Source organism: Triturus cristatus, chromosome 7 (assembly GCF_964204655.1).
Source record: "Triturus cristatus chromosome 7, aTriCri1.1, whole genome shotgun sequence".
Taxonomy (NCBI): domain Eukaryota; kingdom Metazoa; phylum Chordata; class Amphibia; order Caudata; family Salamandridae; genus Triturus; species Triturus cristatus.
In genome coordinates, this window is record NC_140590.1 from 784,874,274 (window position 1) to 784,900,663 (window position 26,390).

The 26,390-nt window shown below is 50.7% G+C and overlaps 1 protein-coding gene across 2 annotated transcripts in view; it reads left to right on the plus strand.

Annotated features, from left to right (window-relative positions):
* The window catches only part of CLINT1 (clathrin interactor 1), a 565,784-nt gene that overhangs the window by 219,682 nt on the left and 319,712 nt on the right, over window positions 1-26,390 (plus strand). The gene's annotated exons all lie outside the window — the stretch shown is intronic.

The window sequence follows — 26,390 nt, forward strand, 5'->3', positions numbered from 1 at the left end:
TTGTTTTTTATGGTTTACTGGACATCTTTGACATCTCTATGCATTCTGTATGGTCTTTCTGGTACTGTCTCCTTCCAGTCCTCCCAAGCAGTACTGGAAGTGGTGTCATTTTGGTTTCTAATAGATACTCCTAACCGCAGATTCCTAGCCTTTAAAATATACCCAAGCTCCATAATGGATTCAGTAGATTTTTAGGCTTAGGCCCTACGTGTATCAGTAGGTGGCATCCTCTGGCTCCACTTTGACTCCGCTCGACCTGGAAGTGATGGCTGCGGCCACATATATGCACCACACCAGTGTGCTGATGTCCGTTCTTTCTTTCTGTCCCTTCATGCACCGATCAGTGGCTCGCTCCTATTTGTTGTCATTTGACAAGTTTTTCTCTCTCAACATTTGTATCCATTGTGCAGGGGACTCTGTCCTCATCTTAAAACTACTGTCTTTAAGCCTGTGAGAGACACACACATGCTCTTCTCTCTCACCCTCTCACTCACTCTCACCCTCTCACTCACTCTCACCCTCTCACTCACTCTCACCCTCTCACTCACTCACACTCTCTCACTCACACTCTCTCACACTCATGCTCTCTCACGTTCTCTCTCTCTCATGCTCTCTCTCACTCACCCTCTCTCACTCTCTCACACTCTCTCACTAGTTTGATATCAGGCCACGACTCAAACGTTGTGCAAGAAGTGTGCCCTAACGCACCTGAAGGCAAACTAGAAACGTGAAGCCAGGCTGTATGTCACCTAGCACCACAGAAAGCTGCATAAGGAATGACCCTTTCTACCTAACACAGCAGCTTACTTTGGATAGCCTGGTAGTACAAGCCTCCACTTGCAAGGTTAGCCCCATATGTTCCCATTCCTCCTGCTGCCTGGATAAAGAGTTGAAACTTTAGGAACAGGAAATTGTCTTTTGCTAGCCTTAACCTCAGGTCAGTCAATGCCAGCTGTGTGCTGGGATGGTTCTCCCATGTATTATAGGACTCGGCTGCTGAGATCTTACTGGCATTCCCAGAATACTTTTATGCCACTTTGGAAGGGATGATTGAAGACAGCTAGGATGCTGGCAAGTACATCTATTTAGGCCAGAACAGAGCGGTCGTCACTAGCTTGGTGCACTAGGCACCATGGGGGGGGGGGGGGGGGGGTGAAGTCCACAGGCTTTTCATGTGTCTCTCATGCAAATGCCTTATGACGTGTCCTGCATCTTTGATGAGAAAGTCCACACCGACCTCAAGTGCTTTGATGAGAAAAAAGCTACTGTACGCTCCCTCCTTCTTTCCACATCCGAAAGGTAGTAGCCTCAATAATTTCTCACCTTTAGAGGCATCACTAGACATTAATGTATATTTTTGTGTATATGTATAGGTTTTGCTGCATCTTACATTTATGAGAAACAGATGTACAATGTACAATGTGAAGTGTTCGTTTGAACAATGTTATGTATAAACGCATAGAAGTGTTCAAGGCATGTGGGCTGCTGAATTCATATCTGTGCATAGATCGCCGCCTAGTGTTAGGTCCGGATGATTGCACATTGTTGTCCTGGAAGAGTCTTCGAAGTATCACGAGATAGGTGGCTCCTCCCCTGGACTACAGTGCGCATGGGCATCCTCTCCATCCTCAGATTGTTTTTTTTCGCCATTGGGTTCGGATGTGCTTATCTTAGCTCAAGTTAGGAAAACTTTATTTAAGGCCGACAGCCTTTAGGTATCGACGGTATTGTTTGCGTTCGGTATCGAGACCTTCTTAGACTTGTTACTCAAACTTATTCACCTTCTCGGACCGAGTTTCAGTCCGACCAGCGATCGACGTTCGAACATGGAATCGAGGACTCCCTTCAAGAGATGTCCTCTATGTCACGCTAAATATCCACACATCGATGTCCATCCGGTGTGCAACAAATGTTTATCACCGGATCATGATGAGTCCAGGTGTATGGCCTGCGCCTGGTTCCGGTCGAAGAAGACCCTTCGGAATAGACGAGCGGCTAGATTGGAGGCCAAACAATCGGCGCCTACCCCGGTTAACATATTCGGCACCGAGGATGAAGATGTAGAGAGCGTCGAAGAGGTAGACTCGAGCCCTGCTTCGGAGCAGGAATCCCAATACGACGATGATGAGGAGATCCTCGAGTACGAAGACGTCGTCGACGAGGTAGGAGACGACGATGAGGCCCTTGGGGCCGAGGAAGATAGCTCAGGCGATGAGCTAGGCCAACCCGTCGATGCGGAGGCCGTGACAGATAGTCTTGATAAGGCTCTGGTCGAGGGATCGCCTGCGGGCCTTACCCAAGATCGGTCGGATCGTTCTACAGCCCCGCCTAAAGGCCCGGTTTCGAACATTTCAAAAGAGCCAGAATTATCCAAAAAGACTGGAACCGATTCCGTGAAATCGAAACCAAAACCTGCACCGGTCAAATCGAAACCGAAAGTGCAACTGGTTCAGTTCGGATCGAAGGCGTCGAAACCTTCCAATCCGTCGACACAAAAGGACATCGGAGCCGAACAAACGAAGAAGGACTTCGGTACCGAGAAACCAATAAAGGACCTCAGGACCGAGAAACAGAAGAAGGCCCTCGGTCCTGAGAAGACGCAGAGGCCTCTGGCACCGAAGGTCGGAGCACCGTCGACCAAGGTCAAGGCGGTCGATCCAACTACATCAACACCGAGGAGTGCTGAGACTGCCAAAATTCCGGATCGGCAAGGCGTCGATCCCAAACTTCGGACCGAAGCCCCGACGACTGGCAAGACACGGGAGACCGCGTCGAGGCCTGCTTCCAAAGAGCCTGTCGGATCCAAAGCACCGTCGGCATTCACGTTACAACAGGTGTCGGAGTCCCTGAAGCGCATCAGGGACCGGGTCACTCTCGAACCGAAAACGGGTCCCGAACCGAACAAGGCCGCCAAGACTCACTCGGCGCCGGCACCGATCAAGTTTGGATTGCCACCACCGGGGGCACCTAAGATGTTCGAACTTCGGAAAAGTATCGAACAACCAAGAACAGTGTCCACAGAAAGAACTAATGTCGAAGACTCACGGGACCAGTTTATCGACGTCGACACTGGTAGACTGTTCTGCAAGCGGAGAATTATAACGGAGAAGCCTTTGGACTCATACAAGATTCCACTCAAAAGGAAACTGGCTTCCGGTTCGACACCAGTGCTGGTAGAACATTACCACACACATGATCAGGACCCACCATCCTTTTCTCCCACACACTCTGAGACGGATGCAGGAGAAGGCTATACTGAGGATACAACTTATCCTGTGGATACTGACCCTGATGACCAACGGCAAGACCAGGATCAGGCATGGGGAGACCCTAATGACCCAGGAGACTCACAAGATGCTCCTGACACTCATCTTTATAATATAAAACCATCTCCCACTGAAGATACTGCTGCTTTTAACGCACTCATTGAAAGAGCGGCTGCCAATCACGAAGTGGAACTTCATTCTGACTCTGTGGAGGAGGATTTCTTGGTGGACACGTTCTCCACATCAGAAAGAACGGTCAAAACTCTACCAATGTTAAAAGGGGTTATTAAACATGCTGAGGACATCTTTAAGGAGACAACCAGAGCACGGGTATTGAACCCGAGAATAGAGAAAAAATACAAACCTGCCCCAGGAGACCCCATGTACATTAAAGGTCAATTGCCGTTGGACTCAATGGTAGTTTCGAATGCTCGCAAGAGAGCTAACTCACAGACTACCGGGGATGCTCCGCCTCCGGACAAGGAGTCCAAAGTGTTAGAAACATCAGGGAAAAGGATAGCAGCACAAGCAGCAAACATCTGGCGCATTGCCAACCCTCAGGCACTCCTGGCCAGATACGACAGGTCACACTACGATACCCTAGAAACACTGCTAGAACACCTACCAGATGAATACAAGGATGGAGCGGAGCTCCTCATCAGAGAGGGACAACTCATTACAAATGCGCACTAGATGCAGCTGACACTGCAGCGAGGGCAATCAACACTAGTGTGATGTTGCGGAGGCACGCATGGTTGAGAATATCCGGTTTCAAACCTGAAATTCTAAACAATATCTTAAATCAACCAGTTAACCCAGACTTTTTATTTGGCCCCGAGGTTGACACTACCCTAGAAAAGATTAAAAAGGACACTGAAACTGCGAAATCTATGGGGGCTCTACAGTCGCAGCAGTTTCGGAGTGGCTCCTTTCGTCACCCCGGGAATAAAGGAGCAGCTAGAGGTCAAGGGTCCCAGCCGCAGTACAATAAAGGAGGTACCCAGAGTACCTATAATAAAAACAATAGGGGTGGATATCATGGATCCAGCCCCAAAGGCAGAGGACGAGGACACAGCAACACCAGGTCCTCCGCCAATAACAAACAGTTACGTCTTGTCACTGCCCCCCGACCACATAACACCGGTCTGGGGCAGACTCCAACGGTTCCTGCCAGTCTGGAGATCCATCACCACAGACAGGTGGGTCAGAGACATTGTCCAATTCGGTTATTGTCTGGAATTAACATCCAATCCACCCAACATACCGCCAAGACACCGTCCTATGTCTGCAGAGCACTTGGCATTATTGCAGCAGGAAGTACTAAGTATGCTGCAGAAAGGGGCCATAGAAATCGTGCCCGTAGACCAACAAGGGTCAGGAGTGTACTCTCTGTACTTCTTGATCCCAAAAAAGGACGGGTCTCTCAGACCTATACTGGACCTGAGACCTCTCAACCAATACATTCTGTCAGAGCATTTTCATATGCTCACCCTCCAGCAGGTTCTACCGTTACTCAGTCAGGGAGACTTCCTAGCAACACTGGATTTAAAGGATGCGTATTTCCACATACCCATACACCCATCACACAAAAAATATCTCAGGTTCACTCTTCAGGATCAGCATTATCAGTTCAAAGTACTCCCTTTCGGAGTAACGACGGCGCCCAGAGTCTTTACCAAATGCCTAGCGACAGTGGCTGCACACTTACGAAGACAGCACATTTACGTCTTCCCTTACCTGGACGACTGGCTTGTTCAGGCAAAGTCAGCCCAGCAGTGTGCCAGCCACGTATCCCACACCATTCACCTTCTTCACAGTCTGGGATTCTCACTAAATTATCCAAAGTCACATCTTCAACCCGCCCACGTACGGCAGTACCTGGGCGCGACCATAGACACTCTGGCAGCCAAAGCTCAGCCAAACTTGGTGAGGATCAACAGCATGCAACTGTTGATAAAAAAGTTCAAACCTCAACACTCCCTTCCAGCGCGAGTGTTCATGCAGTTGATAGGCATGATGGTCTCCTGCATCTTCATAGTCCCGCACGCGAGACTACACATGCGCCCGCTTCAGGAGTGCTTGGCAAGTCAATGGAATCAGACTCAAGGACAGTTAAAAGACCTAGTGTTGGTGAGCGGTCGGGCATACAACTCTCTGCATTGGTGGAATCAACAAAACCTTTGCAAGGGCCGACTGTTCCAAGAGCCTGTTCCACAAATAATACTGACAGCGGACGCGTCTCTCCAGGGATGGGGAGCTCATGTACTCAATTACACAGTGCAGGGACTATGGACAACACAGCAAAAGAAGATGCACATCAACCTTCTGGAACTGATGGCAATCTTCCTGGCATTCAAAGTACACTTGTGCAACAAAGTCGTGTTGATCCGGACGGACAACATGACTGCTATGTACTACATACAGAAGCAGGGAGGAACACACTCTCCACAGTTGTCTCATCTGGCTCAGAGCATGTGGAAGTGGGCCTCTCAGAGGAACATGTTCCTCATGGCGGAACACCTCCCGGGCAAGGACAACCAGATAGCGGATCTGCTCAGCAGACACAGCCACCAAATGCACGAGTGGGAGCTACATCCATCAGTACTCCAAACGTACTTCCAGCAGTGGGGTCATCCAGAGATAGACCTATTCGCCACAAGGGAAAGAGCAAAATGCCAAAGCTTTGCCGCCAGGTTCCCGCATCCACAGTCACAGGGCAATGCGATATGGATGAACTGGTCAGGCAGATTTGCGTACGCTTTTCCCCCAGCGCCATTAATACCGCTAGTGGCACGCAAACTGAGGCAACACTCAATGACACTCATCCTGGTTGCTCCAATGTGGGCACGCCAGCCATGGTACACCCCGTTGCTAGAACTTTCCGTGGTGCCGCATCAAAGGCTGCGGCTAACTCCCAGACTTTTAACACAGAACCATGGCGAAATTCAGCACCCAGATCCGCAACAGCTGAGCCTGGCGATCTGGCTCCTGAAGTCTTAGAGTTTGGCTACCTGAACCTGCTTCCAGAATGTATGAATATCATCAAGGAGGCCAGGAGACCCACGACCAGAGCTTACTATGCGGCTAAATGGAAAAGATTTGTCATTTACTGTAAAAACAATGACATTAATCCGCTGGATGCATCCATTCAGAACATCAGTTACCTGTTACACTTATACCGATGCAATCTGGCATACAGCTCCATCCGTATACACCTAACCGCAATAGCAAACTATCTTCAGAACAGGCAGAACCTCTCTTTATTCAGAGTGCCTGCCATCAAAGCCTTCTTAGAGGGACTCAAAAGAGTGATTCCTCCAACACACCCACCAGCACCGGTGTGGAACCTGAATGTGGTCCTCACCAGATTGATGGGTCCACCTTTTGAACCTCTACATTCATGTGATATTCAATTCCTTACCTGGAAAGTAGCTTTCTTAGTGGCAATCACTTCGTTGAGAAGAGTTAGTGAACTCCAGGCACTAACCATTCAAGAGCCATTCATACAGGTTCACGCAAATAGAGTTGTACTACGTACCAACCCCACATTCATGCCTGAAGTGATATCGCAGTTCCACATGAATCGGACTATTGAACTGCCTGTTTTCTTTCCAAATCCAGAAAATGTCGCAGAGAGAATGCTCCATACACTAGATGTAAAGAGGGCCCTCATGTACTATATAGACAGAACAAAGGATTTTAGGAAAACAAAACAACTGTTCGTTGCCTTTTCTCCACAACACAAAGGCAACGCCATTTCCAAAGCAGGGACAGCCAGATGGATCGTTGAATGTATTCAAATTTGCTATGCAAGAGCTAAGCGCACATTAACGATTCCCCCAAGAGCCCACTCAACACGAAAGTTAGGGGCGTCCATGGCTTTCCTAGGTAACATTCCTTTAGAGGAAATATGTAGAGCAGCCACATGGTCCACTATACATACATTTACTAAACACTACTGTGTAGATGTACATTCAAAACAGCAGGCAGCTGTAGGACAGGCTGTTCTCAAGACCCTTTTTCAGACTGCTGCAGCTGACACGGGCAGCTGCCGCTAATGGAGGGACTGCTATATAATCTATGCACAGATATGAATTCAGCAGCCCGCATGCCTCGAACCGAATATGCTACTTACCAGTATGCATCTGTTCTTGGCATGTAGGGCTGCTGACATTCATATCGCCCACCCTCCTCCCCGGCGCCTGTAGCGGCTGCAGCACTCAGAATTACTATATAGCATGGTCATCACTTACTGTATCTACTCCATCACTGCCACAATGGCGAAAAACAATCTGAGGATGGAGAGGATGCCCATGCGCACTGTAGTCCAGGGGAGGAGCCACCTATCTCGTGATACTTCGAAGACTCTTCCAGGACAACAATGTGCAATCATCCGGACCCAACACTAGGCGGCGATCTATGCACAGATATGAATGTCAGCAGCCCTACATGCCAAGAACAGATGCATACTGGTAAGTAGCATATTTGATATGCACTTTGGAATTGAAATTGAATTTTTAAAAGTAAATAAAACAAAAAATTGTGAAATTAAGTTGACATAGCGGTGTGTATACACCATGTGAATTGTGCGCAACAAATACAAGCCTCCATACTGGTTATTAACTTGGTTTCCTACAGCATCAGTTGACAGCTCTTGCTTGTTGCAGCACCACATTAAAACAAGGATAATTTGACAAACTTTAGGAGTGCACCCCCTACTCTATAACTATTTCCCAATCTTGGTAGGGCACACACAGTGTTTGCTTAAATACCCCTCACACACCAAAAGGGCCCTTGGTGTCATGCTTCATCATAGGGGTCTTCCCGCCCCGCTGCGAGACGGGCGTGCTACGACTAGCGACTACGCTGGAGCACTGTTATTGCAGTACAATGTGTGGCGTATGGAAGGGTCAGGGGTGGATGAGGTGAGTGGATTAAAAAGCACCTGGCCTTGTGAACTTAAGGAATTGAATAGGTCATAGGCTGGTACTGTTAAAATGGTGATTCGGAGATGTCCTGCGTTTTAATGTGCGGATGTTTCGAAGCGTCAAGCCTTCTTCATCAGGGCTAAAGATGATCCCTTCAGTGCTCACTATGTTGCTATCAAATAGTGCAGAATAAAATGTGCTGTATACAAAAAAGTGAAAAAATATAATGTGCATTAAATACAGTACCCACTCGGTATTGTTAGTATGTAAGCCCAATCAGTATTTATGAAATGTAAGCTAGAACTGGTAGGAGTCAATGCTCCAGGAGCCTTGTTTACGGGTGGGAAGGATGGTGCCACTGTAATTTAATGGTCAACCGGTCCTCGCCTCGACTCGCACCATCACGCAGCTCCATAGTACTGCAATAACAGAGCTCCAGCGTAGTCGCTAGTCATAGCACGCCCCGTCCCACAGCGGGGCGGGAAGACCCCGATGATGAAGCATGACACCAAGGCCCCTTTTGGTGTGTGAGGGGTATTTAAGCAAACACTGTGTGCCCTACCAAGACTGGGAACACATTCCTTTGAATCTCTTCGCGGTGGATCCTTTTGTTTTGAATAGCCATAGAGTCTTGGCCTCGCAGATTGGAACCGGGTGTTACTACTGTTATTTCCTTGGGCCGAAAAAGAGCATAGGCCTTCATCTTATTTTAGATCTTCGATCACTCAATTCTTTGTGCAGAAAGACAAATTCAAGATGCTCACGATATTCCAGGTCCTTTCTTCCCAAGATACAGGAGATTAGATGATAGCAGACCTGCAGAACTCCTATGTTCGAGGCATATGAGCTGCAGATTACACACTTTTGCATAGATCGCCATCTGGTGTTGGGCCTGGATGTTTGCAGTTTGTTTTTCCTCTTGGAAAGTCTTTGGAAGTCACGAGGTTGGTGACTCCTCCCTTGGATCGTATTGCGCATGGGCTTCGGCTCCATCCTCAGATTGTTTTTTTCCGCCGTCGGGCTCGGATTTAATACTTCGCGCTCCGGTTCAGAACATTTCCAGTTCGACAATCGAAGCGGAATCCTTGCTCATCGCGGTATTGTTCAGATCCAGATCTCCTCAATCACCTTCTCTTCGACACATCTTCGATTCCAGTCGTCAACAGCGGCCTTCGGGCCTACCCAAGCCCCGGTCCCGGCTGATGGAAAGAACTCCTTTCAAGAAGTGCCCTCGTTGTGGGTCCAAATTCCCCCACACCGATCTTCATGAGGTGTGCAACCTCTGCCTCTCCCCTGAACACGAGGCTCGAGACTGTCCGGCCTGCAAGTCTTTCAGATCGAAAAAGACTATTCGAGATCTAAGAGCCAGACGAAACATGGCGCACTCCTCGACCTCCGTTCCAGTCGACTTCTTCGGGGACGACGTCGAAGATCCGGGACAGCAGCACACCGAAGAGGACCTCGTCAGTGCTTCCGAAGCAGACGACTCAGATGTGGAGGACAGCACCCCGGCGCAGAGGGTCGTGAGTACTATACCCGCACCCGCGCCCACACCCAAAAAGGCTTCGGTCACGCCTTCGCCTCCGGGCCTATGCAAGACCAGAGACACTGCTTCAAACACCCCACCTTCGGGCCCGGTGAAGAAGCCAAAAAAGCCTTCCGGCGGCTCGGGCTCGAGCCAGCCCTCCAGCGGTGTTGAAAAACACACTTCGGCACCGAAAAAGAGACCGGCCTCTACCTCGACAATGAGCTCCGCACCAAAGTCCTCGGTGTCGAAACCCAGCCTTTCCGTACCGACGCCATCTTCGGTACCGACCAAACCCCATAAGGCCCTCGGCACCGACACTTCTACGCCGAAGCCCACCTCGGCGCCCACCAAGAAATCGGAGGTTCCCAAGCCCAGTGCTAAGCACGGCACGGACAAGCCTAAAAAGTCATCGGCCCGAAACCTTCTGCGCCGACGGAACAAACATTGTCACAGGAACTGTTTACACCGGATCCCTTGCAAAAGACTCTTACCAAGGATCCAAAGACTGGACATTTGGCACTCTCTTCTAAAAAGAGACATTTGGACAAACCGGCTCCGCCTCCACCTCCAAAGAGGAAGGACTCTGCTACATCCCCTTCCCCACCTCCTCCACCCTCTCCACCTCCGCCCCCTCCGCCTTCTCCACCCCCACCTCATCGCTCCCCGACCCCGTCTCCAGACGATGATGATCAGGGGGACCCATATTACGATCCAGGGGATGTGTCCCAAGACCCCACCCTTACAGGATCCCCAGACCCATGGGACAACTACAATAATCCAGACATTCCAGACGTCCCACAAGATGACCTTTATCCTTCCAGGCCATCTCCACCGGAAGACTCATTGGGTTTCCTCCACCTACTTCAGAGGGCGGCACATTATCACGGGGTAGAGCTACACAGTAGAGGAGGATTTCCTCCTCGACACCTTTGATACCGCACATAGGTCTACCTCCATACTACCTATGCTCAAGGGGGTGATAAAACATGCGCCAGAGGTTTTTAAGGACCCAGTCAAGGCTAGGGTCATTAACCCACGCATAGAGAAAGTACAAAGCTGCCCCCACAGATCCTGCCTATATCAAAGGGCCAGCGCCACAAGATTCCCTAGTGGTTTCCACTGCACGGAAGAGGTCAAACTCCCAGGCGTCAGGCGAAGCACCACCACCTAACAAGGAGTCAAAGCTACTGGACGCGTCAGGAAAGCGCACTGCGTCACAGGCAGCCAATATATGGCGTATCGCCAACACTCAAGCGCTATTGGCCAGAAACGATAGAGCGCATCATGATGAATTAGACACCATAATGCACCACCTCCCAGAAAGATACAAAAATAGGGCCAATGAATTAATTCAAGAGGGTAAGACTATAACTAACACCTCCATACACTGTGCCTTAGACGCAGCAGACACAGCCTCCAGGGCCAATAACACTAGCATCCTCCTCCGTCGCCATGCTTGGCTGAGGGTATCAGGTTTCAAACCTGAGGTACAGGCCTCCATCCTAAATCATCCCTTTGACCAAGAACACCTATTCGGCCCAAAGGTAGATGAGGCCCTCGAGAAAATAAAGAAGGATACGGCAAAATGTATGGGAGCTCTGCAGTCACACCCTCCTAGGCGCTCCTTTCGCCGCTCTTCCTTTCGGGGTACGGCTAGAGGCTACTCCTCAGATAGCGCGTCCACTTCCTACAAATCCCCTGCTCAGTCCACCTTCACAAGGGGTTATCAAAGAGGTGGCTATAAAGGCAGAGGTAAAACAAATACCACCCGCTCTGCCACACCGCCTACCCAATGACTTCCCCCCCCGCTCCCTCCAGACCATCCCACTCCGGTCGGGGGGAGGCTACAAAATTTCCTTCAGGTCTGGGAGACCATCACCTCAGACAAATGGGTGACCCAAATTATTCGCTCAGGGGTACTGCCTAGAATTGACATCTACCCCCCCCAAACATTCCACCCAGGCAACGCCCAATGTCACAAGAACATTCCACATTACTAAAACAAGAGGTAATCTCCCTCCTACAAAAACAGGTAATAGAACAAGTTCCCGCCAATCAGCAAAATTTAGGGGTCTACTCCCTATATTTTCTAATTCCAAAAAGAGACGAGACTCTACGACCTATTCTAGATCTCCGGCCTCTAAACACATACATACATTCGGACCATTTTCACATGGTATCACTTCAGCAGGTACTTCCGCTCCTCTCCCAGAACGACTTTCTCACCACACTGGACTTGAAAGACGCATACTTTCACATTCCGGTATACCATGCTCACAGAAAGTACCTCCGATTTGTAGTGGACGGGCAACACTATCAGTGCAAGGTGCTCCCATTCGGGGTTACAACAGCACCAAGGGTATTCACCAAGTGCCTAGCGGTAGTGGCGGCACACCTCAGAAGACCGCACATTCACGTCTTCCCATATTTGGACGACTGGCTGATAAAAGCCACGTCCTACAACCAATGTGTACACCACACCGCCACTACAATCCAACTACTTCACCAGCTAGGCTTCACGGTGAACCACCAAAAGTCCCAGCTACCGCCATCCCACATAAAGCAATACCTCGGTGCCACCATAGACACCTCAAAAGCCATAGCCTACCCCAATCCGGCCAGGATTGCAAGCATTCAGGCTTTGCGTCAAAGATTCATACCTCAACACTCTTTTCCAGCAAGAGTGTTTATGCAACTGATAGGGATGATGGCCTCTTGCATTTTCATAGTGCCTCACGCAAGACTCCAGATGCGTCCACTCCAAGAGTGCTTAGCGCGCCAATGGAACCAGGCCCAGGGGCAACTGACAGATCTGGTGTTGGTAGACGGTCGCACCCATCGCTCTCTGCAGTGGTGGAACACCACAAATCTTTCCAAAGGTCGACCGTTCCTGGACCCGGTTCCACAAATAATACTAACAGACGCATCGCTCTCCGGCTGGGGAGCTCGACTTTCACACCTCACAGTGCAGGGCACATGGACGCCGCAACAAAAGTTACTCCATATCAACCATCTGGAGTTTCTGGCAATCTTTCTAACCCTAAAATCCTTTCAAACCCAGATTTTAGGCAAGGCAGTCCTCATTCGCAGACAACATGACGGCCATGTACTACATTCAAAAACAAGGCGGCACACAGTCTCCACAGCTCTCTCAACTAGCACAGAGCATATGGAGATGGGCAATTCCACACAAAATCTTTCTCCTAGCCCAACATGTCCCAGATGTCCAAAACACCATGGCAGATCTTCTCAGCAGACAGACGCAGCAGAAGAACTTCACCCACAGGTTCTTCACCCGTTCTTTCAGATGTGGGGGCATCCACAGATAGACCTCTTCGCCACCCACGAAAACAAAAAATGCCCAAGCTTCGCCGCCAGATACCCACACCCATTGTCCAAAGGCAATGCGATATGGATGAACTGGTCAGGCAAATTTGCGTACGCCTTTCCACCTCTCCCACTAATTCCATTAGTGGTGCGAAAGCTACAACAGCACTCCCTCACACTGATCCTAGTAGCTCCAACGTGGGCCAGACAACCGTGGTACACCACGCTGCTGGAACTCTCGGTAGTACCACACCAAAAGCTACACCTCTCACCATGCCTCCTAACCCAGAACCATGGAGAGATCAGGCACCCGGACCCAGCGCAGCTCAACCTTGCGATCTGGCTCCTGAGATCCTAGAATTCGGATACCTTAACCTTCCCCCTGACTGTATGAACGTCATCAGAGAAGCTAGACGCCCTACCACTAGAGCCTGCTACGCTGCCAAATGGAAAAGATTTGTTGTTTATTGCCATAACAACACAATCAATCCTCTAGACGTATCTATACAGCACATCATATGCTACTTGCTCCATCTACAAAGGTGTAACCTAGCATATACATCCATTCGGCTACACCTCGCAGCAATTGCCGCTTACCTACAAAACAGACAGCACCTATCACTTTTCAGAGTGCCTGCCATTAAAGCCTTCATGGAAGGCCTGAAACGAATAATTCCCCCCAGAGTACCACCCTCACCTGTGTGGAGCTTAAATATAGTTCTCACAAGGCTAATGGGACCGCCCTTCGAACCTTTGCATAAATGCGAACTGCAATTTCTCACATGGAAAACAGCTTTTCTTGTAGCCATCACTTCCCTTAGAAGGGTCAGTGAGATACAAGCACTTACCATACAAGAACCTTTTCTCCAAATGCACCAGAACAAGGTTGTTCTCCGTACCAACCCAAAATTCCTACCCAAAGTCATTTCCCCCTTTCATCTAAACCAATCGGTAGAATTACCGGTATTTTTCTTGCAACCTCAAACTGTTGCAGAAAGGGCTCTACACACGCTAGATGTTAAACAGGCCTTACTTTACTATATTCAGAGAACACAACCTTTCAGAAAGACCAAACAACTATTTGTCTCTTTCTCTCCACCACATAAAGGCAACCCCATCTCAAAATCAGGGATAGCTAGGTGGATTGTAAAATGCATACAGATTTGCTACCACAAAGCAAAACGAACGGTATCTGTTCCCCCCTAAAGCCCACTCTACACGAAAGATAGGGGCTTCTTTGGCTTTTCTAGGGAACATCCCATTAGATGATATCTGCAAAGCAGCTACATGGTCAACACCGCACACTTTCACTAAACATTACTGTGTAGGTGTGCAAACCAAGCAACAAGCTAGTGTGGGCCAGGCTGTACTAAAAACACTATTTCAAACCACTGCAGCAGATACCGGTGTTCGCCGCTAAGGTTGGGAACTGCTATATAGTCTTTGCAAAAGTGTGTAATCTGCAGCTCATATGCCTCGAACAGAATATGCTACTTGACAGTATGCATCTGTTCTTGACATGTAGAGCTGCAGATCTACACAGGCCCACCCGCCTCCCCGGCTACCTGTATCTGTTCCAGTCTATCTTATTTAGATACAACACACATGGGTTTCTTCACTGTTATTACTACGCTCCATCTTTCCCTGCTGGCGAAAAACAATCTGAGGATGGAGCCGAAGCCCATGCACAATACGATCCAAGGGAGGAGTCACCGACCTCGTGACTTCCAAAGACTTTCCAAGAGGAAAAACAAACTGCAAACATCCGGGCCCAACACCAGATGGCGATCTATGCAAAAGTGTGTAGATCTGCAGCTCTACATGCCAAGAACAGATGCATACTGGTAAGTAGCATATTCCTTACTGGTAACTTGAACTTTCTCCCATATGAAGCCATTGACTGTTTTTCTGTGAAATTTCTTCTAAGTGTCGATTTTGCAAACTTACAAATATTCGTTAGAAATAGCCTGTATAACCTAAACTGCTTACAGGTGGTATACTAGTGCTGGATCCAGGATCCAACACTGAACCCGAAAAAGTAACCATAACCCCACTTACCTGCTAAGTGAATTTCCACCCATAGGATAACATTGATAATTTGATTAGAACAAGTTTCGAAGTGTCAACTTTTAGAATACCAAAATATTGCTTAAAAATCACAACAGTAACTAAAACTTATTTACTCACTTGTTTCCAAGAACTGTCCCAGGACTGAATCTAGGATCCAGTCCTGGAGTTAGAAAAGTAATCCTGAAAGTAATCAATTGCATTTAACTTGAAATTTCCATTGAGCTCAATGTATTATTGTGTTTGAAATTGTGTTGCCTATTGCAACAAACTGTAACTATTGCATTCAAAAGTCAATTGCCTATTGCAAAGTATTTAACTAAAGCATCTCATTCTGAGAAGTATATTTTGATACCTATTGTTGGTTCTAAAATAAAACAACCATATATTTTTATAATCTGAAAGAAACACGTTAGTTAGATTCCTCACATTCGAATATCTCCAGGCGTCAGGCTGGATCCGGAAAGATTTTTGTAGCAATACCCCTTGCGCGTCGCTAGGCGTCGTCTGCGGCTCCGCGTCTGTCGTTGGCGTTGTGCGCCGGAATGACGTCGTCGGAGTACTTAGACGCCGCCCTCGCGCGCTGACGTCAGTTCTTCTTTTTTCCGCGCCAGTAAGCGCCGATCCGGGAAGAGCTTACCCCGAGTCACTTTTTTGACTTACTTTTTGACCTCTTTTGGTTACTCGACTCGACATCTGGTGCCGGTAGGATGCCTGGATTCAAGCATTGTGACGCCTGTCACCGACTGATGTCGGTAACGGATCACCATCGCCGGTGCCTGTACTGCCTGGGGGCCGACCATGACGCGGAGTCGTGCCCCGACTGTCAGGCCTTGACGTCGAAGGCTAGGCGGGAGCGGTCCCGTAAGCTGCTCGAGCTTCGACACTCGGCTCCGCGTCGCTCTCGGTCCCGGTTCAGGAGGAGGTCCAAGGACCGTTCGCGGAGCTGCAGCCATCGACATCGCTCGTCGGGATCTTCGGGTAAGTCCCGTCACTTCAAACATTCTAAGATGTCCAAGCGGCGTCCTCGCTCTTCGGACTCCCCTCGCGCGACCCGGCCGAGGGTCCGGGTGGTCCCGCCCCCGCGGCTCCGTCGGAGCCGCGCTCGTCCCCCTACCCTCCGGTCCCTGGGACTGACGCGACTCTGGCGGTGGTCAGTGCCTTCCTCACGGCCATGAGGAATCTGGTTCCGCCGTCGACGCCAGCCGGCACGCTTTCGGGCCCCGCAGGGTTGACTGGGCGACCTTGCGTGCCGGCGGCTCCGGCCCCGGCGCCGTCGAGGGCTCTGGCCCCGACGCCGCAGGTCCCCGAGGGATCCAGGCCTGGATCTCTGCCGGTGCCGGTCGACCTCACGACGCCACCTCCGCCGGCGCCGACACCGGTTCCGCCCCCGACGCCGTCCCCGCACGGCGTCGAGCCTCAGTTTAGCCCTATTCCGGACCCGGCGCCGGTACGGCGCCGTGCGACGCCGTTACCGGCGCCGAAGGGTGACCGCTTCATCCACCGTCCGGCTCCGATCATTCCTCCTGTCTACCAGGAATCGGATGATGAGGGCGACTGGGAGGGGTCTCAGGACCCTCTGGCCGAACAGGCCCAATTGTCTCAGGACTGGGCAGATGAATTGGGGGACGCCAGCGGTTTGGATACCTCTCCAGACGCTGGATTCATCTCTCCTCCGACTGTGGCCTCGGAGGAGGGTGCAGCCTTTTCTGTGGTGCTGCGCAAGGCGGCCGAAGCCCTAGGGCTCGAGTTGCCTGCTGTGGCTGTGAGGACTATCGTCCTCACCGAGGTCCTTCAACCGCCAGCAAGCTCCACTGAGCCTCTGCTGCAGTTCTCCAGGGCACTTGGTCCAAGCCCTCCACAGTGGACAGGAACGTTGCCCGGCGCCACCGCCCTGCTCCGGGCGACCCCACATTCCTCTCCCACCACCCCACCCCGAGAGCCTGGTTATCCAGGCCTCAACCTCCCAATCCTCCTTCCCGTCCGCTCCTCCGGATAGGGAATCCAAGAGGTTGGAGCAGTTTGGCAAGAAACTGTTCTCGTCCCTGAGTTTGGGACTGCGGTCTTTAAATACCGCTTGCCTTTTGGACCGTTATTCCCACGCGCTGTGGGATACGGTGGAGGATGTGCTGCCCTTGTGCCCGGAGGAGGCCCGGGAGCGACTCATCCAAGCACTTGCTAACGGGCGAGATGCAGCACGGCACGCCATTAGATGTGGACTAGACACCACGGACTCGCTGGGTCGGGCGATTTCCACCACGGTGGCACTTCGGCATCACGCCTGGCTGAGGTCCACGTCGTTTTCAGGGGATGTCCAAAGCTCCCTCATGGACATGCCCTTCGATGGCGAGAAGGCGGACAGTGTGCTGGCCCGGTTCAAGGACTCCCGGGCCACGGCCATGTCCTTGGGTCTTTCGGCCCCGCGGCCGCAAACTTCCACTTTTCGCCCCTTTCGTGGCCAAGGAAGGGGCGCTTCCTCACGTCCGCCCAGCCACCGGCCGCAGAACCAACCTGCACGCGGTCGCGGTTTCCGCCGAGGCGGTTCTGGAGGACAACGTGCCGGTCAGTCCACATCCACCCTGGCAGCATCCGCCTCAAAGCCCTCCTAGTCCGAGCTTTCAGGCCCGTTCAACGCCAGTGGGGGACAGAGTTCGCCATCACCTGCTCCACTGGCGCTCCATCACTTCAGACAGGTGGGTGCTGCAAATCGTCCGAAGGGGCTACTCCCTCCCCTTCGAGACGACCCCTCCAGCCATGCCACCGCAGAACCACCGTATGTCGGGGGATCATTTGCATCTTCTCCGGAAGGAGGTTTCGGCCCTCTTGGCCAAAGAGGCCGTCGAGCGCGTTCCTGGTCCGGAAGTAGGTCGTGGTTGCTATTCCCACTACTTTCTTTCCCAAGACGGGCAAAGGGGGCCTACGCCCGATCTTGGATCTCAGAAGCGTGAACGCATTCCTCCGGAAGGAACGGTTCAAGATGCTAACTTTAGCTCAGGTTCTTACTGCCCTAGACCCTGGAGACTGGATGATAGCGTTGGACTTGCAGGACGCTTATTTCCACATCCCTGTCCTGCCGGCCCACCGGCGTTACCTGCGGTTCTCGGTGGGTCAAGAGCACTTTCAGTTAACCGTGCTCCCCTTCGGCCTCACCAGTGCCCCTCGGGTGTTCACGAAAGTGATGGCGGTGGTCGCAGCTCATCTGCGCAGATCAGGGGTTCCAGTCTTCCCCTATCTCGACGACTGGCTGTTGAAGGCGGGCTCGCCCCATTACGTCGTCTCCCACCTCCAGACTGCGGCAGACCTCCTGCATTCGCTGAGGTTCTCCATCACTGTGCCGAAGTCGCACCCGAGTCCCTCCCAGAAGCTCCTTTTCATAGGGGCGGTTCTCGATTCGGCGCAGTTCCGGGTCTATCTGCCAGAACAGCGGGTCCTGGACATTCGAGCCCTGATTCCCATCTTCCGGCCTCTGTCCTGGATTTCGGTCAGGTTGGTGCTGCGGCTTCTGGGGCTGATGGCCTCCTGCATCCTGTTAGTACCTCACGCCAGATGGCGGATGCGGGCTCTGCAGTGGGACCTGAAGTTTCAGTGGGCCCAGCATCGAGGCAACCTGTCCGACCACGTCTTGATCTCGGAGAGCACTGCGAAACAGCTGCAGTGGTGGCTCACGAATCGCAATTGGGTCAGCGGCAGATCCCTCTCCCTTCCCCAACCGGAGCACGTGGTAGTGACAGATGCGTCCCTCCTGGGATGGGGGGGGGCCATATTGGAGAGGCGGAGATCAAAGGACTCTGGTCTCCGGCGGAGACTCGGCTCCATATCAATCTTTTGGAGCTGCGGGCGATCCGACTTGCACTGAAAGCCTTCCTTCCTTCCCTCTGTCCGGGGAAGTGTCGTGCAGGTGTTCACAGACAACACCACCGCCATGTGGTATTGCAACAAACAGGGCGGGGTGGGGTCATGGACCCTTTGTCAGGAGGCCCTGCGCCTCTGGACATGGCTGGAACACCAGGGCATCACCCTGGTGGTTCAACATCTGGCGGGCTCTCTGAACGCCAGAGCAGACGAACTCAGCCGCCGGTGCATGATGGATCACGAATGGCGTCTGAACTCGGCCGTGGCGCAAGGTCTCTTTCTGCAGTGGGGAGAGCCTTGGTTAGATCTATTCGCCACCGAAGAGAACGCGCAATGTCAGCGGTTCTGCGCGTTGGAGTGTCCAAGGCGGTACTCGCTCGGAGAAGCTTTTCGTCGCGAGTTGCGGTCTGTTGTACGCCTTTCCGCCTATACCACTTCAGCCCAGAGTGCTGAAGAAGATCAGGCGCGACCGGGCCCAAGTCATCTTGGTGGCTCTGAATTGGGCACTAAGTTACTGGTATCCCGAGCTACTCAGTATGTCCATCGATCCCCCGATACGACTGCCTCTTCAGGAGGATCTTCTGTCGCAGCAGCAGGGGACGGTCCTCCACCCGAACCTGTCCAGCCTCCACATACATGCGTGGAGAGTGAGCGGCGGCAGTTGATGCCATTTGACTTGCCTCCTGAAGTCTGTGATGTCATTTTGGCAGCCAGGCGTCCCTACACAAAAACTGTATACGCCTGCCGGTGGAACAAATTTGTGGCATGGTGCACAGCAAAGGCTGTGGTTCCCCTTTCCGCCCCTCTTTCTGAGGTTCTCCTCTTTCTTCTTTCCTTGGCCCAGCAGGGCTCTGCTCTGGGCACCTTGAAAGGTTATCTTGCTGCTATCTCTGCTTTCCTACGGCTTCCTGATCAGCCTTCTCTTTTCAAGTCCCCTGTTGTTTCACGCTTTCTCAAGGGCATTACTCATATGTACCCTCCTGTTCCTTTCGTAATGCCTCAGTGGGACTTGAACCTTGTTCTCACTTTTCTGATGTGCGCTCCCTTTGAGCCCCTTCATAACTGTCCCATCCGTCTTTTGACTTTGAAAACTGCTTTCTTGGTAGCAATCACCTCGCTAGGCGGGTGAGTGAGCTCCAGGCTTTGTCATCTAAGCCTCCCTTCCTTTCAGTTCATCCGGACAAGGTTGTCCTCCGGACACGTCCTTCTTTCCTGCCTAAAGTCATGACTCCCTTTCACATCGGGCAATCTGTCACGCTGCCCACCTTCTTTCCGCCTCCGCATCCTTCAAAAGATGAAGAGAGGCTCCACCGTCTGGACCCAAAACGTGCGCTATCCGTTTATTTGGACCGCACAAGACCGTTCCGGGTGGACGACCAACTTTTTGTTGGATATGTAGGGGCTAAGAAGGGTAAAGCTGTACACAAGCGGACCATCTCTCGGTGGGTCGTGTTGTGTATTAAGACCTGCTATTCTTTGGCGAAAAAGGTTCCTCCTGTTGGGCTACGGGCCCATTCTACTCGGGCCACAGCGGCCACGACTGCACTGGGGCGGGGAGTTCCCTTGCAAGACATCTGTCAGGCGGCGACGTGGGCTTCGCTGCACACGTTTGCAAGACATTACTGCCTGGACAGCCAAGTCCGGAGGGATGGCCACTTTGGCCGTTCTGTTCTCCAGGACTTTCTGGTGTGATCTTGGTTCGCAGACCCACCACCGGGGTTGGTATTGCTGGGGTATCTATTCTAAGGTGAGGAATCTAACTAACGTGTTTCTTTCAGATGAACAAGTTACTTACCTTCGGTAACGATGTATCTGTAAGAAACATTAGTTAGTTAGATTCCTCACCGACCCACCCAGCCTCCCCGTTCTGCGAACCGACATCTAGGGTTAAGGTTCTCCCTCTCAGGGCCCTAGATTTTTTGGCACCAGTGTCGGTCTCTTGCATGGCTCAGCGTCCCTGGCGCGGAAAGCTATGTACAAGAGCTGACGTCAGCGCGCGAGGGCGGCGTCTAAGTACTCCGACGTCATTCCGGCGCACAACGCCAACGACGGACGCAGAGCCGCAGACTACGCCTAGCGACGTGCAAGGGGTATTGCAACAAAAATCTTTCCGGATGCAGCCTGACGCCTGGGGATATTCTAAGGTGAGGAATCTAACTAACTCATGTTTCTTACAGATACATCGTTACTGAAGGTAAGTAACTTGTTCTTCAAACCATTGGCCTAGAGTTCAGTTCTTGAGTGTGTGAGACCATTTGCTGACTGACTGTGCACAACAAATGCTTTACACTGTCCTCTGATACTGCCTTACTGCTCGACCAAGCTACCACTTTAGAGAGTAAGGTTATGTTCGAGGCATATGAGCTGCAGATCACACACTAAGGATAAAATCGCCATCTGGTGTTGGGCTCGGATGATTGCAGGTTGTTGTTGTCTTCGGAAGAAGTCTTTGGTCACGAGATTGGTGACTCCTCCCCTGGACACCAGTGCGCATGGGCATCCACTCCATCCTCAGATTGTTTTTTTCCGCCATTTGGTTCGGATGAACTTTTTTTTCCGCTCCAGCAGAAAACTTATAGCAATCACTACAACTCTCAATTTGAAAACTCGCCGTCGAAACCCATATCGGACCGACTCCGGACGCGGCTGATGGAAAGGACATCTTTTAAAAAAATACCCCCAATGTGGAGCAAAGTTCCCTCATAGCGATCACCACGAGGTCTGTAATTTGTGCCTTTCACCATACAACAACGAATCCAGCTGTCCAGTCTGCGCCGCATTCCGTTCGAAGAAAACTATCCAGGACCGAAGAGCTCGATGCCATATCATGGCCAAGCCGGTTCCGGAACCAGAAGACATCTTTGCACAGGATGTCCCTGACGACGACTCCGAAGATCTCCAGATAGTGTCCGAGGCCGACGATTCTGATCCGGGGCAGCCTGTGAGTACCAGCCCCCCTACCCCCAACACCACCCAAAAAGACATTGGTCAAGACTCTGCCAGCTGGGCCCAGTCGCGATCCAAAAACCTCTTCAGAAGCCCCGCCCTCGGGCCCGGCTCCGAAGAAAAGTAAGCCTGCAGGTGGCTCGGGCTCGAGCAAACCTCATGTCATTGTGCCTATAATACCTCCGAGACCGAAATCTCCACCGGCACCGAAACGTTCTTTGGCGCCGAGGTCTCCACCGACAACGAAAGGCTCGTCGGCACCGAAAGGTCCTTCGGCACCGAAAAATCCACCGGAGCCGAAAAGTTCTTCGGCACCAAAAACATCCTCGGTGCCAAAACAAGTCCATAAAGAACAAAAATCAAAATCAGAAACAAAAAAGTCGGCGCCAAAGCCGCATTCGGACAGTGAGGAACTCTTTCGGCCTGATCCAAAGCAAAACGGATTTACATAAATCCGAAAACTTGACATGTCACAGCGGTGCCCTACAAGAAAAGGAAGCTGGACACAACACCTCCTCCAAAGAAGGACTGTGCCACTTCACCCATACGTCCTTCCTCTCCTACATTACCTCCTATTCCATCCCCCCCCACCGCCTTCACCTCTACCATCTCCTTCTCACACACCACCTCCACAGGATGATGATGATTTAGGGGGAGGGGGAGACCCAGATTTATTTACTTATCCCACTGATCCTACTGATCCCTTTACACTCCCGGACACAGCACCAGTAGATGACTGGACTTACCCTATGCCTGATATGCCTGACCCCACTCCATACCCCTCAAAACCCTCCATTCCTGATGACCATTTAGGGTTCGGTCAGCTTATAAACAGAGCAGCATCGTTTCATGGTATCACCATGCACACCGACACTCCTGAGGAGGATTTTCTACTCGACACTTTTGAGCAGTCGCAGAAAACAGTTCACATTCTACCCATGATTAAGGGAGTGATAAAGCATGCCACTGAGGTTTTTAAAGACCCTGTCAGGGCCAGGGTTCTCAACCCCAGAATAGAAAAAAAATATAGACCGGCGCCACAAGATCCTGCGTACATCAAGGCGCAACTCCCCCTAGACTCACTAGTCGTATCAAATGCCAGAAAACGGGCGAACTCCCAAACAACCGGAGACACACCACCCCCAGACAAAGAGTCTAAACTCCTAGAGGCTTCCGGCAAAAGGGTTGCCGCTCAAGCTGCTAACTACTGGCTTATTGCAAATACACAAGCCCTATTGGCTCGTTATGATAGAGCCCATTATGATCAACTAGAGGATCTCTTGCAACACATGCCTGAACCATACAAAACACAGGCCACTGACCTCATCCAAGAGGGCAAACAAATATCCAATGCCTCCATTAAATGTGCATTAGACGCAGCGGACACCGCCTCTAGGGCAGTTAACACAAGCGTATTGCTTAGACGCCACGCATGGCTGCGCATTTAGGGCTTCAAGCCGGAAGTCCAAACCACCATCCTTGCTCAACCCTTTAATCAGGAGCAACTATTCGGCCCTGCAGTAGACACTGCCCTAGAAAAAATGAAGAAAGATAATGAGACTTCCAAATCTATGGGAGCATTGCAGTCTACTCAACCCAGAGGCTCCTTTCGTCGCTCCTTTTATAGAGGAGCTTCCAAAAATGTGGGAACAGACAACTCTTCCACCTTCAAAGCATCAGGTCAAACATCCCCTAACAGAGGATATTTTAGAGGAGGTTATCGGGGAAACAATACTAAAGGCCGAGGTCGGGGCAACAACACCCGCACCTCTACAGCCACCAAACAGTGACTTGCCACCACTCCCCCCAGACCATTCCACTCCGGTCGGGGGAAGACTTCAACAGTTCCTACCTGTCTGGAATACCATCACTACAGACAGGTGGGTAAGACAAATTATCCAATCTGGCTACTGCCTCGAACTCATAAACCCACCCCCAAACATACCACCTAGGCACCGTCCCATGACGTCTCACCACCTCACGCTCCTCAAACAAGAAATACAGTCTTTGCTTCAAAAACACGCAATAGAACCTGTTCCACTACAACATCAGGGCACAGGAGTATATTCCCTATACTTCCTCATTCCCAAAAAGGACAAAACCTTAAGACCCATACTGGACCTCAGACTACTAAACCAGTACATACAATCGGATCATTTCCACATGATCACTCACCAACTGGTCCTTCCATTACTTCAACAAGGAGACTTCCTTGCCACATTAGACCTCAAAGACGCATATTTTCACATCCCTATGCATCCCGCTCACAGGAAGTATCTACGATTCGTGGTAGACGGTCAGCACTATCAGTTTACAGTTCTCCCATTCGGAGTAACAACTGCACCCAGGGTGTTCACCAAATGCTTGGCAGATGTGGCAGCATATCTCAGGAGACAAGAAATCCATGTCTTCCCCTATCTGGACGATTGGCTCATAAAAGCCAATACTCTAGACAAATGCGTTCTCCACACTCACCGCACTATTCAAACCCTACACAACTTGGAGATTTACCATCAACTATCCCAAATCTCAACTACAACCCTCCCAAGTACAACAGTACCTGGGAGCCACCATAGACACATCCAAAGCCGTAGCTTATCCCAGCACAGCCAGGATAGACAACATACAAAGTCTCATCAAGAAATTTCAAACACAACACTCTCTCCCCGCAAGAGTGTTCATGCAACTCTTAGGCATGATGGCGTCATGCATCTCCATAGTACCCTACGCACGCCTTCAAATGCGTCCCTTACAGGAATGTCTAGCACAACAGTGCAACCAGGCCCACGGACAACTTACCGATCTGGTGTTGGTGGACAGCCGCTCACTTCGCTCGCTGAAGTGGTGGAACACCATCAACCTGTCCAAAGGGCGGCCGTTCTTAGAGCCCCTTCCACAAGTTGTGCTGACCACCGACGCATCTCTCACGGGGTGGGGAGCCCACCTCCTTCAACACACTGCTCAGGGAAAGTGGACCACTCAACAAAAACAGCTCCACATCAATCACCTAGAACTTCTAGCGGTGTTCCTAGCACTGAAATCCTTCCAAGTGCATCTACAAAACAAAACTGTCCTCATCCGCACGGACAACATGACCACAATGTATTACATACAGAAACAAGGAGGGACACATTCTCTACAACTGTCCCAACTGGCGCAACAAATTTGGAGATGGGCAATTCCCCAAAACATCTACCTGCTAGCAGAACACCTCCCAGGGGTTCAGAACCAGGTGGCCGACCTCTTAAGTCGCCACACACAGCAAATACACAAATGGGAACTACACCCCAAAGTCTTACTCCCATTCTTTCAAAAGTGGGGACAACCAGACATAGACCTGTTCGCCACACAAGAAAACACAAAATGCCCAACCTTCGCCGCCAGGTTCCCACACCCACGGTCAAAGGGCAATGCAATATGGATGAACTGGTCAGGCAGATTTGCGTACGCTTTTCCGCCTTTCCCACTCATTCCATTTGTGGTACGCAAACTGAAACAACAGTCGCTGACACTCATCCTAGTGGCTCCCACTTGGGCACGTCAACTCTGGTTCACCACACTTTTGGAACTATCGCTATTTCCACATCAAAAACTGCATCTCTTTTAACCCAGAACCATGGAGAAAACAGACACCCAGATCCTCAAACACTGAACTTGGCAATCTGGCTCCTGAAGTCTTAGAATTCGGGTACCTCAACCTGTATGAATATCATTAAAGAAGCCAGGAGACCTACTACTAGGGCATGCTATGCTGCAAAATGGAAACAATTTGCCATTTACTGCTCTAACAATGACATACAACCACTGGATGCTTCCATCCAAAACATCATTTGCTATTTATTACACTTGCAAAGATGCAATTTAGCGTATTCCTCTATACGTCTACATCTAGCGGCATTAGCAGCCTATTTGCAAAATAGACAACACCTGTCCCTCATTAAGGTTCCAGCCATTAAAGCATTTATGGAGGGTCTTAAAAGAATTATTCCTCCAAGGTTACCACCTTCCCCGGTGTGGAACCTTAATATTGTTCTAACAAGGCTCATGGGTCCCCCATTTGAACCAATGCACAAATGCGAACTGCAGTTCCTAACATGGAAAGTGGCTTTCCTCATCGCAATCACATCACTGCGAAGAGTAAGTGAAATACAAGCCTTAACTCTCGAAGAACCCTTCCTACAACTACATCGGAACAAAGTGGTTCTTAGGACGAATCCAAAATTCCTCCCTAAAGTAATTTCCCCTTTCCATCTAAACCAGTCAGTCGAACTGCCAGTCTTCTTCCCTAATCCAGACTCAGTAGCTGAGAGGGCACTTCATACCTTAGATGTTAAGAGAGCCTTGCTGTATTACATCGACAGAACCAAACCTTTTCGGAAAACCAAGCAACTGTTTGTTGCTTTCGCTCCACCACATAAAGGCAACCCTATTTCCAAATCGGGTATCGCCAGATGGATAGTCAAATGTATCCAAATA